General features: G+C 45.2%; 1 protein-coding gene across 1 annotated transcript in view; it reads left to right on the top strand.

The window, feature by feature from the left end:
• The first annotated feature begins 6,362 nt into the window (after positions 1 to 6,362).
• The window catches only part of LOC308061405 (E3 ubiquitin-protein ligase MIB2-like), a 77,395-nt gene continuing 67,421 nt past the window's right edge, over positions 6,363 to 16,336 (top strand). The window contains 2 exon segments of the mRNA XM_080381329.1: positions 6,363 to 6,484; positions 7,382 to 7,515. The gene's annotated coding sequence lies outside the window, so the exon portion shown is untranslated.

Genomic DNA, 16,336 nt, shown 5'->3' with positions numbered 1-16,336 from the left:
TCTTTTTTTTGTCCACACTGAGCTTCTTGGGGTACCAGCTCTGGTTAGTACCCGCTGCAGTAAGGCCTCAGTGTTATTTCAGGTTCAAGAACTAATGCTCCATTAGTTTTGAATAAAAAACAAGTGCAGGTAACAGCCTAAGACCTGCTGTAGATTTGGGGATTAGTCTGCCCTGGCCCTCCAATATACTAAATCCCCCTAAAGCCTCCTATAATAAACCATGCAAGGATTAATAAGTGCCTCCACCACTCAATGAATTATAGGAGGCAAATGTTGCAAACAATAAGGCCCTTGACTTGTGCCTCACATACTGGATAAAATTGCTTGCCCTTAGTCAGCACCAGCATTTGCAGACCCTTTACAGGGTGCTTTGGCATCAGGTCTCCAGATGTGATTTCTAAAGCTCAACCAACACCGCACTGTGCAGTGTCATATATCTCTCTGCTGATCACAGCCCTGGCTGCTCAGAAAAAAAAAAAAAAAGTAAATGCTTGCCAATATTTTCCTGACCCGTTAGCTATTTGAGTCACACAGGGCAGTAAAGTACTTGTTCAAATGTTGCCTGTGCAAATAGTCATTGCATTAAAATGTGTGTCTCTGTAATAGTTGAAAATGGAAATAAGGCTAGACTACATTGAAGGAGAAAAGAAGGGGAAAAGGAAAGAACTTGTATGTGTGATAACACCATCAGACAAGAGACGTTCAATTATTAAAACTGTTGCATGGTTTATCCCTGCATAGAAATGGGAAAGGAGACTGGATCCCAGCTTTGGGATATAAACCAGCTGGTGCACGATGTAGATCGGCTGGCTTGCTTCTTCTTCGGAGTGACACTGAAGGAATATCAAGTCTGCCGCGCTATGCCACGGACGCACACCAGCACGGCTGGCTTTTCCGATGCCCGTGTCCAGAAGCAGCAGAGCATGCAGCCCAGGGTGTGATGCGCAGTACCTCCACAACTCCCCCTCTCCTACCAGGATTTCTGTGGGACCAAGAGATGGCTCTCTCAAGAGACAGATTCATGAATCAAGGAGACCTAGAAATGCAGACTGTATGTGGATTGGCAAGAGTTGGGAAGGTTTCAGTTCACAACAGAGTTAGTTAGCCATCCCTCTAGTAATTGTATGAATCCATGAGCAGCCAAACAAGTAGTTGAAATACTTGTAGTTGAAATACTGCAAACTAAGAACCAAACCCAGATTAATTTAAGGTGGTGAAGCAGGCTGAGGAACTTCCAAGACAGCAAGCAGTAGCAGGATCTCTGCTTCTCTTAGGAAGCCACAGTGGATTAAAAGACTTAAAAGGAGCAGTAACTAGTAATGAGATTCTGGTTTGAATCTTTCACTATATTTCATTAGATGGGAATAGATGGAGGTGACCTGGGTAAAAATGACTTAACCTTTCCCTAAAATAGCTAATCCTCCACACAGCCAGGCTGGATTTGTACAAGCCGACCTCAGCGCTTGTCACTAAACGGCTATTCTCCACCGCCAAATTCAGTTTTCCTTATACACATCTATGACTACCTGGTCTCTACTCTTTGTTGCTCATTAACACCACACTTGGGACACAAATGCAGGAAGACTACAGCTTGGCACAGCTCAGCGCTGCTATTTTCTGCAGCTTCCAAGGACAGTGTGCTTTCTCATTGCTGCCGTGCACTCCCTTTATGAATCCATATGGTAACAGGTCTCAGGAGTACATGACAAAAATGTTAAGAATTTATCTGACCATGTCTACCATAAGCTACACATGTCTACCCAGGATTTCTGGAGGGCTACACAGCCTTCTGGCTTGTTTACTGGCATTGCTGGCACATTTCCAGGGGGAGCGCAGTACTCAGTCATTCACAGCAGTGTGGCGGGATCAGATCCTGATGCAAACAAAGTTTGTGCAGTGAAGTGGATGGGATAAGAGGGTAAATGCCCTTCATCTCATTCTGCAGATGAAACCGAGACAGAGGCTGCTTCTTCTAGGTCTCCAGGGAACTGGATGAAATTCAGAAGCAGAGAACAGTGCTTCTCTGGACACCACTGCCAGCACCATTGCACAGCTGCAGCCCCCACGCTGAATACATGACACCATTATATTTATTTGCCATTTGCCTTATTGATGGCAGGCTCCATTCGACATATGCTTTGCAGATATTTGTTAGCAAGTGTTTTAAAGTTTCCCCTGAGATTTCAAATTGATGTATGATGATCCAAGCTGTCTCTAGTACTTTTTATCACACTGACTGACTGGGCTGCTAAAAGCAAGAGGGCAAAGGATTATCAGCTGAGTGACTCAGGAGACTGTGCAAACACACGTAAGATGGCTCAGGGGAAAAAATCACCAAATTCAAAAGTGTCAGATTCACACTGCTGTAGGTTACTCAAAGCTGAACCCACGCTTTGCCTATTATTTATCAGTTACCTTATGTTTGTTGGATTCGGATGGTGTCCCCAGATGGACACAGGCCTTTTAACATATATATCTGTCATATCACAATCACAGTAGCTTTGCCACAACTCCTTGCTTATTTTAACTCTCCTGTTGTTTAGACCACCTCCTGAAAGGCCAATGAATGGCTCAAGACATCAGGAAGACAGTTCAGTTGTTAGAATCTGAACAATTCAAACCCTAAGGATTGCATTAACTGAGAGTCATATTTTTTTTCCAATAAGAAATGTGGATTAAAAAATCAGGATAGTTGTTATTCAGCACTAAAAATTGTTGGAAAGGAAAAAAGAGGGACTCCCCTTGGGTTTGGATTCTATTAGGCTGCAGTTCCATTTGTTTCAGAGAAGGGACCTAGATATGGAACTGAACTTTCTCAAAGTTAATTCCCAAAGCTGAGTATTGGATGTAGGTCACTTTCTGGCTTGTTCTGATACTCAGCTGAGCTAGAAATATTGAATTTTCTTTCAAAAGTGAAAGCCACACATATCCTTTCTCTTCTATCCAGGTCATTGCCTCTGAAGGCAGTGCCACAAGGTATGATTGTAACATCAATGCACATTTGCAACGTGTGAGCCAGGGAAAGCTGCCATTTCCAGGCTTTGCTTTTAAGGAGAGGATTCTCTGAACCAGTATTTCTACATACAAATTCCCGTAATAAGCATGCAAAATAGGCCCTGCAGGACATAGCTGTTGGGGAAAATGCACTTCTATATATGACCTGAAGACCCATGTTGGACAACCTGTTTTCCCCTCAGCAACTGATACATTTTTTTCCACGTACTGTTCAATCACCTTCAAAAGAACACCACTAGATTTCTGCTGATGATATTGCCATCACATCAGCGTCTACTCTCATGGCCCAAGGTTCACATGTGTTGTGTCAGTAAGCTACAAAATGTTAAGGATACTTGCTTTGTAAAAAAAGAAAAGCTGGTTAATAGGGCTAAATCCATATAGCTCGGCTGACCCTGAAGTGGCTGGCCTTCCACAGCTGACAGGGAAGGTGCCTAGAGCAGAAGCCTGCAGAAATAGTCCATGAATATTTCTGTGAAACAGCGGCATCCAGTGGGCTGAGAAGGATTCCTAGTAGGTTTGGAAAACCAGGATGAGGCCATGTAAGAGCAGAGGTTTCTCTCCCATATCTGGAGCTATGCAACTCCAGCCCGTCGCAGTAAGTGCTATAATGTCCTCGCTGACCAGGAGACTGAGATGAACTCCAGTTTACTAGATGCCAGAGGATGCGTGTGTAGAAATGTAGGATCAAAGGATTATAGCAATACAGGATTAGAAGAGGTCTCAAGAAGCCCTCCAAACCATGCCCTGTACCAAGCAGTATCAGTTCTGCCCTCTCATTTCAGCAGTGTTTGCCTATCCAGTTCCTAATGCCTGTTCAGGCAGAGATTTCATAGCCCCTTGCCAGTCTCCTGCAGCATTTCAGTATCCCTAGAGTTTTCCCCAACATCTAACCTGAGTTTCCATCGCTGCATTTTGACCCATTACTTTTTGGCCTACTCCCTAAGCACGCAAAACAAAGTCTTTCTTTCCTCTCAGTATCAGCCTTGTGCATGAGGAGAGTTGTCTTGTTCTCTCAAGACCTTTCTTCCCTTAGACAAAGCACTTCCTATGTCTTGTGGTTGGAAACCTCAAAAGGAGAACTCTTGAGGTCCTGCAGACTGCCTCTGGGTTATACATCTCAGGTTGGTTCATTCCTTTCCACAAATGTTGCCCCACTTGAAAAGATTCATTGGAGTTCAAGCTTTTTTACACACCAGAGGTTTGCCATTTGCAGTATCTTTGGTGTTAAGCACAACCAAAATACCACTTCTCCAAAGTGCTTATATACAAACAAGGGCAAAATCTTACCACAATAATCACCATAAAGTTTCTGTCTTGGCCATGGTCTAAACTGCAGATGCTGTATGACTTCGTGTCTGCCTGAGATGACTTCACAGGCAATCTAACACAGTTTTCCAATTTTTTTTTTTAAAGAAAGATTAGCAGGAAAAAAAATCCTCACATATCTTAGAGTCTGGGCATGTAAGCTCGAGTTTACAAGCACAGGCAAAAGTAAAGCCTAAGTAATCTTGATATTTGTTGAGTGAGCACAAAAGGAGCTGCTCTACATGTGAAGGGATCTTTTCAGAAATGGATGTTGGCTGTGCTCACCTGTCTCTAATGTATTCGTACGTTTATATTAACATATAATTCTGCCTGGTAAAAAAGCAAGCTGAGGGAGGGAGCACAGTGCACACTTAGAACCACTTACCACATTCCCAAATACTTAACAGCACTTACTCTCCATCTTCTGGCCAAAGGGTAAAGCGCACTGCAATTCTGGGCAAAACCAAGTGAATTCCATTCACTCATTTTCACGTTCATGTTTTCACAGTCACCCCAACGTGTGTGTTTAAGTGGCCTGGGCAACATCACCTTTACGTAACACAGAGGACAAGGGACACTGACTGCTCCTATTTGGCTTTTATCAAATGGCAATGACAAGATTGGTTTTGGACAGGTCCTTTGTACCCGTAGGCGTAAAAGTTACAGTAACTGCTACTATGCTGTGACACACTTTGTCTCAGAGTTTTGCTCTCTTCATAAGCCCCAGGCAACTCTGCTGCCTGGTGGTTTTGTTTCCTCCTTTTGAGTTTTAGGGCTCTAGACAGTATTCCTGATGGGAATGGCATGTGATATTTTCATGACCTTGCTGCCATATTGCTGTTTTGAGTGTAGGGTCTTACACTGGTAAATTCTGTTCTGTGCTCTTATCACACTGCAGGCCTTCTGGGTTTGGCACAAACATATTACTCAGTTTTACTGCTGTGAACGCTGTTCCTCGCTGTCAGTGCAGGCCACTCTTTTAACCCTTCTTCTACTATGGCAGTACACATTAGCAGATGACTAAATGTAAAACAAAATTCCAGTCTGCTAGCTTCAACAGAGCCATGCTTGACATGCCACCGAGCAAGAGAACGGGACGGGTAAGCTTGAACAGTGTTGACAAGGTGTCTCTGACCTCAGAAGGGTAAAGTCAGTAGAGCAAGTTCCACCCCAGACACAAGAGATTCACTCAGAGTCATTGGTATCACCAGCAGAGAGATGATACAAACTCATGTGGCCTCTGCTTCTTACTGAACTGCTTTGAAGAGCAAGTCATTATAAAAGCAGTAATACCCTATGCTTTTAGACTCACGTATTCTGATTCACACACCGAAGCCACCAATGATCCCAGGCAGACAATATCTGAGCTGTGATATTGCAAATCAGACATCCCCAGCGGAAGGCTGGCTGGCAGGTGGAGGGTAGCAGCCTTCAGAGCCACGGTGCCTGGCAATGAGCTCTGCTGAACCCCCAAGACTCCCTTGGACTAGGTTATCCTAAAATCACCCCAAAAATCAAACACTCAAACATTTTAAAAAAAGTGTCCCGGCGTGGATCCTGCATGCTTTCATGGTCAGCTGCTCCCATGGGTTTCGATGGCCATTTTGGCTGCGCAAATAGGAAACAATCCCGATACTGAAGGAATTTTACCGGTGTGCTTAATTGTAGATGTTGGAACTACGTATCCATGGCATTGCCAAGCCCTACAATACTGCATTATGTAGTTTAGCTACCAGTAGAACGCTGCATTGTATAGTTTAGCTACTATAGTAGCTAGTAGTAGATAAGAACCTGTCCAAAACCAAGACATGAGCCCAGAGTGCTGAAACAGGGCCAGGAGAAAAGGTCATGAAAAGGATGCAAAGACGAAGAGGAAGATGACAAGAAGGAGGATGAAGAAAGGGATGAAGGTGTCCCAAAGGACCACCAGAGGACCCCTGACCCATTAGGTCACACATGTGTAGTAAGAGTGCAGATATGATAAGTAGTTCATGGAATGGAAGGAATATGCCGGTAGTTTCTCAGAAATGTCATTAATACGTATAGATCGGTCATCTAGATAAACAGTGAACAAAGTTGGGATGTGTGTTGGGCAGAACTTATCCCCCATGCGTCCAGTGCTGAAACCAGAGAATTCCTGCTTTCTAACGCTCCAAACCAGGTATCGGAGAGTTTTGCCTCTGGGTTTTCGGTAGCAATCCCAAAACGCAATTTACCACCCCGACACCAGGAAGGCGCCAGGCGAGCCGGCAGCACGGCGCCGAGGCCGCCCCGGCCCGCCTCAGGCAGCCCCGGCCCGCCTCAGGCAGCGCGGGCAGGCGGGCCGCGCCCGGAGAGCAGGGGTCGTGCCCCGGCGGAACGCAGGAGTCTCCAGGGCCCAACCCGGGGCCTTGCCCCGGAGTCAGGGCGGCCGCGCCGGGGCCGGGGCCGCAGGGCCTTTCGCGGCCTCCCGGGACTTGTAGGCGGCGGCGGGCGGCGCGCGGGCAGGGCGGGAAACTACCTCTCCCAGCATGCCCCGGCGGCTGTCAGCCGGCCGTGAGGGGCCGGGCGGGGCGCGCGGGCGGCCCCGGGGGAGCGGGATCGAGCGGCGCCGCTGCAGCACCCGCGGGGCTGCCGGCCGCGGCCCGGCTCCTCGGCTGCCTCCCCGGGGGTGAGAGGGGGAGCCTCGGTAGGGCTCTGAGGTGGCCGGGGCGGCGGCGCCTCGGGGGCGGGGGGTGCGAGGCCGCCTCACGGCCTGGGTGGTTCGGGGCGGGGTGGGGGGGGGGGGCGCGCGGCGGGGGGCTGGCGGGGGCGGGCGGCTGCCGGTCAGGGCTGGGCGGGGGCGGCCGGGATCCTGGGGCGGGGGGGGTGCGGCCCCGCGGTGCCGCTGCTGGCGGGGGGGCGGCTGCGGCCGGGCTTGAGGCCGCCCGTGTCGCCGGGATTGCGGGAGCCGGCGCCGGGCCCGTGTCTGGTGCGGGGGGGGTCTGGGGGGGCGGCGGAAGTCTGGGGGGGGCGGCAGGGGGCCGTGGGCCGTGGCGCCCACCGGAGCTGCTTCTCGTGCTTTCTCCCCGCTCCCCAGGCCACTGTGGCAGGTCGGCTGCTGGGACTGCTGTGCCGAGAATGAATGAGGGAAGGAAGCAAGCCCAGCCCTTGGCTAAGGACAGCGGCTTTCTGAGGGGTCGTCTGAATTTTCTTCTTTCTCAGCTCTCTCAGGTACGTGCCTGTTTTTTCCTCTTTTTCTTCCCTGGGCTAAGCCTGGAATAAGTCTGCTCTGAGCTCCCAGTTTTCTTTCTGCCACGTTTAGCCACAGTTCAGTCTGTAGTGGGGCACCTCTGCTTGCTCCTGCTCCTTTTTCATTTCTTTTCTCCTGGGCGGTGAGTGCTGGCTGCCCTGCAGGATGTGAACATGCATTCTGTTTTCCTGTTCGGAAACTGGTACTGCAGGTAAGTCATTGCTAAGGTGAGAGCCGAGCACTGAAACGTTGGCAGTGATTCCTACCGGGCATTTTGTATCACTGTGTCATATGCTGAATATAACTCGGAACTGAGGCACACGTGGCTTTTTGTCTCCTGTGTTTCTGTGATATTTGCGTTCTTCCTGAACTGAGAAAGAGTCATGAAAACACGGGTCAGACTTAAACCTACAGAAAAGATGGTACAGGTGCACTGGAAGCATTACATATGTTTGTTCTGATTTCCCTGCAGACAATGCCCGAACTTAACTTTCTGGTTGTAACAAACTCTAATTTCTACCTCACTTAGAAACAGGGGAGCTCTGGCTCACCTTCATGGAGGTCGTTTGAGCTTGGCTTTACTACTTAACCTTCTTTCTTTTTGGCTAAGAACCTCATTACATCCACTGCACTTCTTTGTTGCCTTAGGAGGAATTTATTGGGCTCAAATGGGGTACCGTTCCTGTTTCTTCCCTGTTTAACAGCTCCTTGGTTTCCTAAAACTACTTCCTATGAAGAACAATGCAGTTGTTATCCTTCTAAGACCTTCCTCCTAGCTGATTACCTGTTGAATTTTTTGTCCACTGTTTCGGGATCTAGATGAGTGAATTGTCAAGGGATGCCATTACTGTGAATAACTGCCATTACTCATGTTGTTGTGATTGGAATGATGTTGTGTGTCATGTTGATAGCAGAAAGTCAGAAAGAGAAAGCATCGATAACCTTGGTAGAGCTAGAGAATTTCTTGCCCTATTTTGAGCTTTGCTTTCTGCTCTGAGTTATGGGCATCTAGGTTTGTGTCTGGAGCAGCTAAGTTCCATTGGGTGGATGATGGTTCCCTTCAAGAAGTTCTTCCTTAAGGCAGCCAGCTAACAGGGCAGTAGATTGGGTGTCAGGTAACTTGTGTTGTCCCAGCTCTGTCACTGATGTATCTTTGGTGTCTTATGCCTGTTTTCTAATCTTGTCTTTTTCTGTGGTGGAAGGACATGAATTTATTTCGGACTGGCAAGTGTGCCTGCAACATATTAACAGTTAACCTAGTTGTCATTTAGCAAAGTCACCACTGGTTCTGTTTTCTTGTGTAATTTTTAGACTTCAAAAAGGTAAATGTGTTTCCCATCCCTTTCTCTCTGCACAGCATACGTCTCAAGAGTCACTGACATGAGAAGAATGTTCATAATTGTATGATATTTGGGTTGGCTTAATTCTGTGCTTATTATGATATTGCTGTATAGCTTCATGTTTTGACATTTATTTTGAATGCATGTTTGAAGCTCTGTGACTGTGAAAATCCCATGCCAAATTAGCATATAAAGAATCTATTATTTTCCTGCTTTGGATTGCGGTGGCTGCTAATCCACTGCTGGGATTGTTTGGAAGAATTGGGAGGCCATGCATAGCCTCTTTCTGCTAAAACTTTGACAAATGCCTTGGAAGTTGCATAAACTATGGAAGTGTGTACAAATATGTGGTTGCAATTGTCTCCTTCTATTTTGACTTGGAAAGGGGTATGTTCACAGCTTTCTAAGCTACCTTGATCAACAAGTGTGTGGCTATATGACCACCATGGGCTGTTCAGAGCTGTGGCAGTTATCTCTGAAACAGGCTCATCTCCTGCCTTGTATTGGTGTGGCATTAGTGTAGGTTGCTTGCAGAGACTGATCTTGATTGCCTGTGGTTTTGCTGAAGTTGAAGACTTTCTCCAACTTGATAATTAAGCTCTACTAGGTCATGCTGCCCCTGCCTGCCTGTTCCCATCAAATGTTTGCCTTGCTCATAATTTCTGATACGGAACTGCTCCAGGGCCCTGACAGATTTCAGGGTCGTGCTGAACGTGCGACCGTACTGATCATGCCCTTTCATTTTGAGTTGCTGTTTTCCAGGGATCCAGGAATAGAATGCGAAGTTCTGTGAACAGACAATTTGAGTCCTAGTTGTTTTTCAAGGATTCTGATTCATGGCTTATCAAGGGCATTTATAGAGGTGCCAGGGTGTTGTAATACAGTGCACTCGGAGGAGAGCAGTGCAACTTTCAGTACACTCTCACTAGAAGCTTTGCTTAGAGAAATACAGTTGGATGCTCTTCTCTCCTTGAGCAAAGAGAGAGAGTAGAATCTGTTGTTTCTTGGGAGACTTAAATAATTTACATATTTCTGCTCCCTCTGTAATGAGAAATGTATTTGAAATTTCCAAGAATATGTTGTGTATTAAGGCGTAAGAGTCTGATGAGTGGCCAGGGGAAGACAACCTTCCCGTTGAGTCACAATGGAAAAGGATCCCCTTGCCGTCTAAACTTCTCAGAGACAACTCGATCCAATCCTTGTCTCGAGCTTGGTCAACAGGTTTAAATCTAAAGGATTGTATGTACAGCTGCTCAGAGTCAACGTTTGCCTGTCAGACTCCAGTTTAAGGACTTTCACTGGAACAGTTTTTCAAAGTTGAAAAAAATAGTTGATTTATTAAGGCGACAGATACAACAAATTTGGAATTGCCATTGATAAATACACTTACTGCAACAATTGAGCTAGAGTTAATTCAGTGCTTTAATTAATACTTTCCTGGGTAACATCTGATGTAGTCAGAGGTGCAAATCTTACCAAAGGGGCATCACTGCTTGTGGAGGAAAGAGGTCCAGACCCATCCAGTGGTTGGAGTTCTCATCTTCACAATAGAGATTCTAAATGCCAGATTTATAGGCATGACAAGGTGGGACTAAGTCAATTACTAAGTGCCAATTGACCCTTAGAGGTCAGTGGGGCCTGATGGTTCAGCATGGGGTGGGGGATTTGGTACAGGTGTACAGGAGTCTTCCTAGCTCTTACTGGAGGAACACTGGGCTGCGAGGGCCACCCACCTCACCCCAGGTGTCACTCAGTCAGGTTGATTGTTAGAAGACATCAGTTACCTGTTTTGTGAGATCTCAGGTCAAACACCCAAAGCTAATTTGAGTGGAATACTGCCATCGTGGACCAGACGCGTTCATGGTCGCCACCATTGGTGGTGCATTGTTACAGAAATAAAGGTCAGGATGGGGCAGGGTGATCACACTGCCACAGTACAGAACAAGTCTTCTAGCATTTGGACTGGCTGTACATGGAAAATGAAGTTAGGTGTGTACTAGCAGGACGGTAAATGGCTTGATCTTAGATCTCAATCCTCATTCCTTGAGGTGACCCCAAGGAATGCAAGGATGCATGCTGGATCATGGCTTGATACTTTTTTCTTTTTTGTCCTCCCTCTGGTACTAGTGTGGGCCAGGCTGTGGAGAACAGAACTTGGAGCTAGGATATGTGAGCTTTGTTCCTGGCTCTGCCACCAATTCCATATATAACTATGGCTCCACTTCCCATCTGTGAAGTGTTCTTGCATTCTTTAAAGTACTCTGCTATCCAAAGCTGAAAGATAACATCTGTACTTCTAAACTGTACAAACTTCTAAGTGAATTGGTGTATGTGCTGACCCTCTAACCTTCATTTAGTACTGGGGAGGAAAGCAACAGCTAACTACTCGATTCATTCTGCTCCTACACAGCTGATGTCTCTAGCCAAAGGCATGTCAGGGTAGATTAGACTTAAACCTTTTGATCTGCGTTCAGAGCACAGAAAGGGCAAGTTCCAGGCTGAAAACTGACAGGAGTGCAATGTTTACCCTTCTGAAAGCCTGAAGGGGAATCTGAAAGTTGGTAGGATGAGCTATCAAGGCTCAGCAGAGATTCAGCAGGTTTTATACTTGCTCTGTGCTAGAGTCTGGAGTAGCTACTTCTCACTTTGAAAATTTGGAGAAAGTTCTGTTTCTAACTGGGATGATTTGTAATCCTATTGTATCACCTCTGCTGAGGGAGCCAGAGTCTAAATACCTACAAAGAGCCATATCACAGAACCACGGTACTGTGTTTTATCCAACACACTATGCAAACACATGTCTACCAGGACGTCAGTGTTAATTGCTTGTGATTTTTTTACTCCTGCAGTAATGTTAGTCTTCTGATTTTGAATGATGTGTGGGGAAGCTTACTGTCTTTGCATTCAGGCAAGGCAATTGCCTAAATGGGTTGGAAGATTATGAACTTTTAAGTGATTTAACTCAGATTTCCATGGTAAATAGGAGTTGATAGCTGGTGTGAGAGAGTTGTGGACCTGAGCTTTGCCTAGGGCTCAACACTGTCAGCTCTGGGCCAGGTGGTCATGGCTCTGAGAAATGTATTAGAGCAATGTCTAAGTTAGAGCAGAGTTGAAATCTCCTGCCAAGACAGATTTCTTGTTGTTGGAATATGTTTCTGTGCGGTCTTCCATTTCTAGGTGACTGAAAATAGGTATGGAAGGGATTTTGATGAGGCCACCTTGTCCATTCTTTTCTACAAGGCATGATAAACTACACTGAAACCATTCCTGATAGGTGTGTTGAACTTGTTCTTCAAGTAATGGAGGTTTTCTAGCTTCCCTGGATGGGTTGCATTTGACTTCATTAAACTGTTTTCTCTTTTACATTGTGACTTTTGTCAGTGTTCTGAATGGGCACAAAAAGACCTGCTAGCCGCTGCAAGGGATGCCAGGTGGTTGATTGTTGACCCCTAGATGCCAATAGCCAGAAGAGTGATGGTGATTCTTGACCGGAGAGGGAAGGAGAGTCACTCAATGCAATGCTATAGAGTTTTTGTTTATTTTTCTTATGCTACAGGGATCTTCCACAGAGGGTATGGGAAAGTTAAAATATGATTCTCCCATTTTTTGTCTATGTAAAGTGAAAATTACGTTAATTAAAACTTAGCAAATAATCACCTTTTTTAAAAAAAACCAAAACCAGCATCACCTGGGATGTGTGTGTTTTTGGGCAGGGTGTGTGTGTGTGTGTTGCTGTAGTGCAGTGTAAATTTAACGCTGAAATCTGCTATTTAGGAAAAAATGGATTCTCACCAGCCCCAGCTACTGAGCTTTTCAAGGCTTGAGGCAGCAATCTGCAAACTGTCAGGTCCAATTAAAGCAAATGGCTGGAGCTGTTTTTCTACCTCCTGGAGAGAATACAGTTCATCAGATGCCAGAAGGAAATTTCATTGGGCTCATGAGCAATTATCTTGTGGGATGTAATAAGAGAGATCCACTAGATGCCCAGTCTGAACTTTAACTTCTAATCACTCTTAATTCCCCAGTGATGAGCACTGATCTCACCAATTTAAAGCCTGGAGGTTTTGTGTTCAGTAGAAGCTGGTAGAGGGAGCTTATTCTTTTGTAGGCTTTGACTGATGTTGACTTGTAAATCTGAATTTTGAACACCCCTGACCTAGCAAAGGATGTTCCACCTTTCTGTGTGTTATGGGTTAACCCTGGTGTAGGTAGCTAAGCACAACACAGCTGCTTCCTCGCTTCTGCTCCAGTGGGATAGGGAAGAGAACTGGAAGGGTAAAATTGAGAAAGCAGGACTTCATCAGGTGTAGCGGTTGCTTGGAAAGGCAAACACCATTACTCCAGATGTCGCCCCTTCCTATTTCTTTCCCCCAGCTTTTATTGCTGAGCACAATGTCATATTTGCTGTCTCTGGGATCAGCTACCGTGGCTGTGTTACTTCTCAAATTCTTGCGCACCCCCAGCCTACTCACTGGCAGGGCAGTGTGAGAAACAGAAAATGCTTTGATACTGTGTAAGCATTCTTCAGTAATAGCTAAAACATCAGTGTGTTATCAACAGTTTTGGTCACAAATCCAAATCAGCACCATATGAGCTACTATGAATAAAATTAAGTCTTTCCCAGCCCAAACAGTACGCTGTGGTATACCTTAACTTCCCTTACTGGAAGCCTGTGACAGCTGTTTATTTTTGGCTTCCTGGTGGTGTTTCCCAAAGGTTGTGTTTGCATTTGTATGGTTTAAAGCAAATATTGACCTACTGTGCAATCCAGTTTATTTCATGGGTCTAGTCCATTAGTTAGCGCAGAGCTGATTCATTAAAAATACAGTGCTTTATCTATGCTCTGGGTAGATTGTGTGGCTGATACTGTCACTTTCTGTTAACACTAATTTTGTTACTTATCACTGACAAAAATCCCCTTTTGGTCCATGGCACTTGGCGACAAAACCAGTTTGGATTGAGGCTATGCAGATGAGTGCTTGGTGTTGGAAGGAGGTTCACTTTTCTATGTCTGTTGTCATCACAGGTGGGTTGAAGCTGAGTGAAGTGAGAAATGAAGGTTCAAGGCCAACTCAGTTCTGATTTGGTAGCTTTAGAAGATGACAAGCTTTTCGTGCATGCCTTCGTGCCCAACTGAAAGAAGTTCTCTGATTAGTATATTTCTTGAGACTTCAGCCATGTTGAAGCTGTGGATTTTTTGAATCCCATCTATGATTAAAATTAAGGAGAGTTGCCTTCTGTCTGAGATTGCATTACGGTGTCCTGGATCTGTAAGTAGGCGGTACTTTTTGTCTGTTTAGCCTCAAAACTACAGAGGACTTCACAGCGTTCAGGTGTAACAACAAAGGGCATTCAGTCCCAGTGTTTGTACTTAAACCCAAAACATTTAGATTTTGTAACAAAGAAAAGAGAATAAAACCCTGCAGGGTTTTTTAAATAGCATCTCCCCCTTTGGAAGCATATGGGATGCTGATCATCTTGCTGATCATCTTGGCTGTGGAGCCAGTGTTTTCCTAGCGCATCCTCCTTGCAGTCCAGATGATAGTCCAGTATATGCAAACTGCTAATCGTAGAGGTACTGCCTTTCCCCCTAAGGGAGAAGTGGTGGTGCCTGTGCATTTCATTTTCTTGTTTGCTATGATGCATTTCTCCTACTGGTGATGTCTTTTATAGCATGAAGACGGCATGGCCTTGAGACTGAGTCACTCCACTGCCATGGACAGTCTCAGAAGGATCACTAGGTGTTCTTCTGTCACAGTTCTGAGTGAGGATCTTGGCTTTTGTCCAGTTATCTCTTGGGCTCTTCCTCAGCTAAGCAAGAGCCCACCTTTGACTGTTTCATGCAGCAGCTGGCCCAGAGGCTTTTGTATCCACTAAAGCTATTAGGTACTGCCATACTCACACAAAATGAACCTGAAAACATCAGATGTGTAACTTCTCTACAATTTCTTCTATCTTTAGGATCTGTTCTGAGATTGCCAATTTTTTAGGAAACCAGAATTTTGGGGTCAAACTTCTCAGGAGGGTTTGCACAAAACTACTGTTGCTGAATATTAATAAATATGCTGGTGCTTCTTTTAGGCCTGCATCCTTTAACAAGGTGAGAGAATAGCTAGTAAGCCAGCATGACAACCACTGAAAGTATGGCTCCTACGACTTAAAAGGAAAGGCAACATTCCCCTCACTGTAACAACTAGAATACAGTCAGTGTAAATTGAATGTAAAATTCACTTTAGGCAAAACAGATCAATGGGCTGGCGTTTGTAAAGGACAAGTGTTGATTGTACAGATAAAAGTGTTCAATGGGACTATCTTTAAGCATAGCCTGGCTAGCTATTTTTAGCATTTCCTCACCCTGTGCCCCAGTATTTCAAGATGTGTGCCTGTTCTTCCACAGTAGAGCCGAAATGACAAATGTTAATCCTGAGCAAAGGAATATTAATTCCCTGCTTTATTCTGTTTATGTAATACAGTTAAATATACTTTGAGAGCAGGTGAGGTATGGTGCATGGAAATGGTTTAACTTCACACAGGCTTTTTCTTGATTGATTGTTTTTAGCAGCGGCAGCTGCCCCATTTCTCTTCTTTCTTTTTCTGCTGACAGCAATTTGTCAGTGGAATGGCTTCATTTATCTGCTATTGATATTTAAGCCACAGAAACATCATCTGCTGTTCTCTCCCCCTCTGTGCCAGTGATGCCATTTTGCAAAATTCAGACTAAACAGAAATCCTGGTCACACAGGGAAAAGCGAGGTATCATTGAGACCTTGTGGCTTTGCAGTGGAATATTAAACTATTCGCTTCAGCCAATTCTGCGAATTCTCTTGGCGGGCTGATGGAGGGAATTTGATGGGTTTAGTCTAATTTAGAGTGGTTAAACTAGTCACATAGTGGCTGAGATGGTGTCACTCTTCTACCTTAGAAGATCTGCTGGTGCTGGGAACTAAGCGTTTGTATCTTCTCTGCTATTTTGCAGTGTGACTGAGCTCTCTAGCCATCTTTGTATACGAAAGATCAAGCCTTGGAAACTGCCTACTACAAAATGGAGTGTGTGGGGCCTTACTAGACTTTTAGTCTCAGTGGCTAAACCAGACCTGATCTGACAGTGCTGCTATTTGTATGAGCAACAGCTGTGGAATGAGATCTGGAAAACAATAAACAACTAAATGTGCCTGACTGCATGTTTTTCCACATCAAGAAATGGGATTTGCACTAGTGCTGTATTAGAAGGTAGTATGTGAATGAATAATTTACTGAAACAACTGTTCTGAAAGCAAAATACCTTTATTGTGTTAGAATTCAATATGAACCCTTACACTAGAGTTATTTTTCTCATTTAGTAGGGTTTTATGTGTAAATAATAGAAGGCACTTTACCAGGGAGCTGCTTAGAAGAGGCCTGCTATGAAGGCAGAGGGTTTTGTTTGGGCAGTGGGGAAGCTAGCTGAAAGTAACAGATTGCT

The sequence above is a fragment of the Falco punctatus genome (assembly GCF_963210335.1).
Source record: "Falco punctatus genome assembly, chromosome: 3".
Taxonomy (NCBI): Eukaryota; Metazoa; Chordata; class Aves; order Falconiformes; family Falconidae; genus Falco; species Falco punctatus.
The sequence above is the reverse complement of the archived record's forward strand: the minus strand, read 5'-3'. Positions and strand labels throughout refer to the sequence as shown.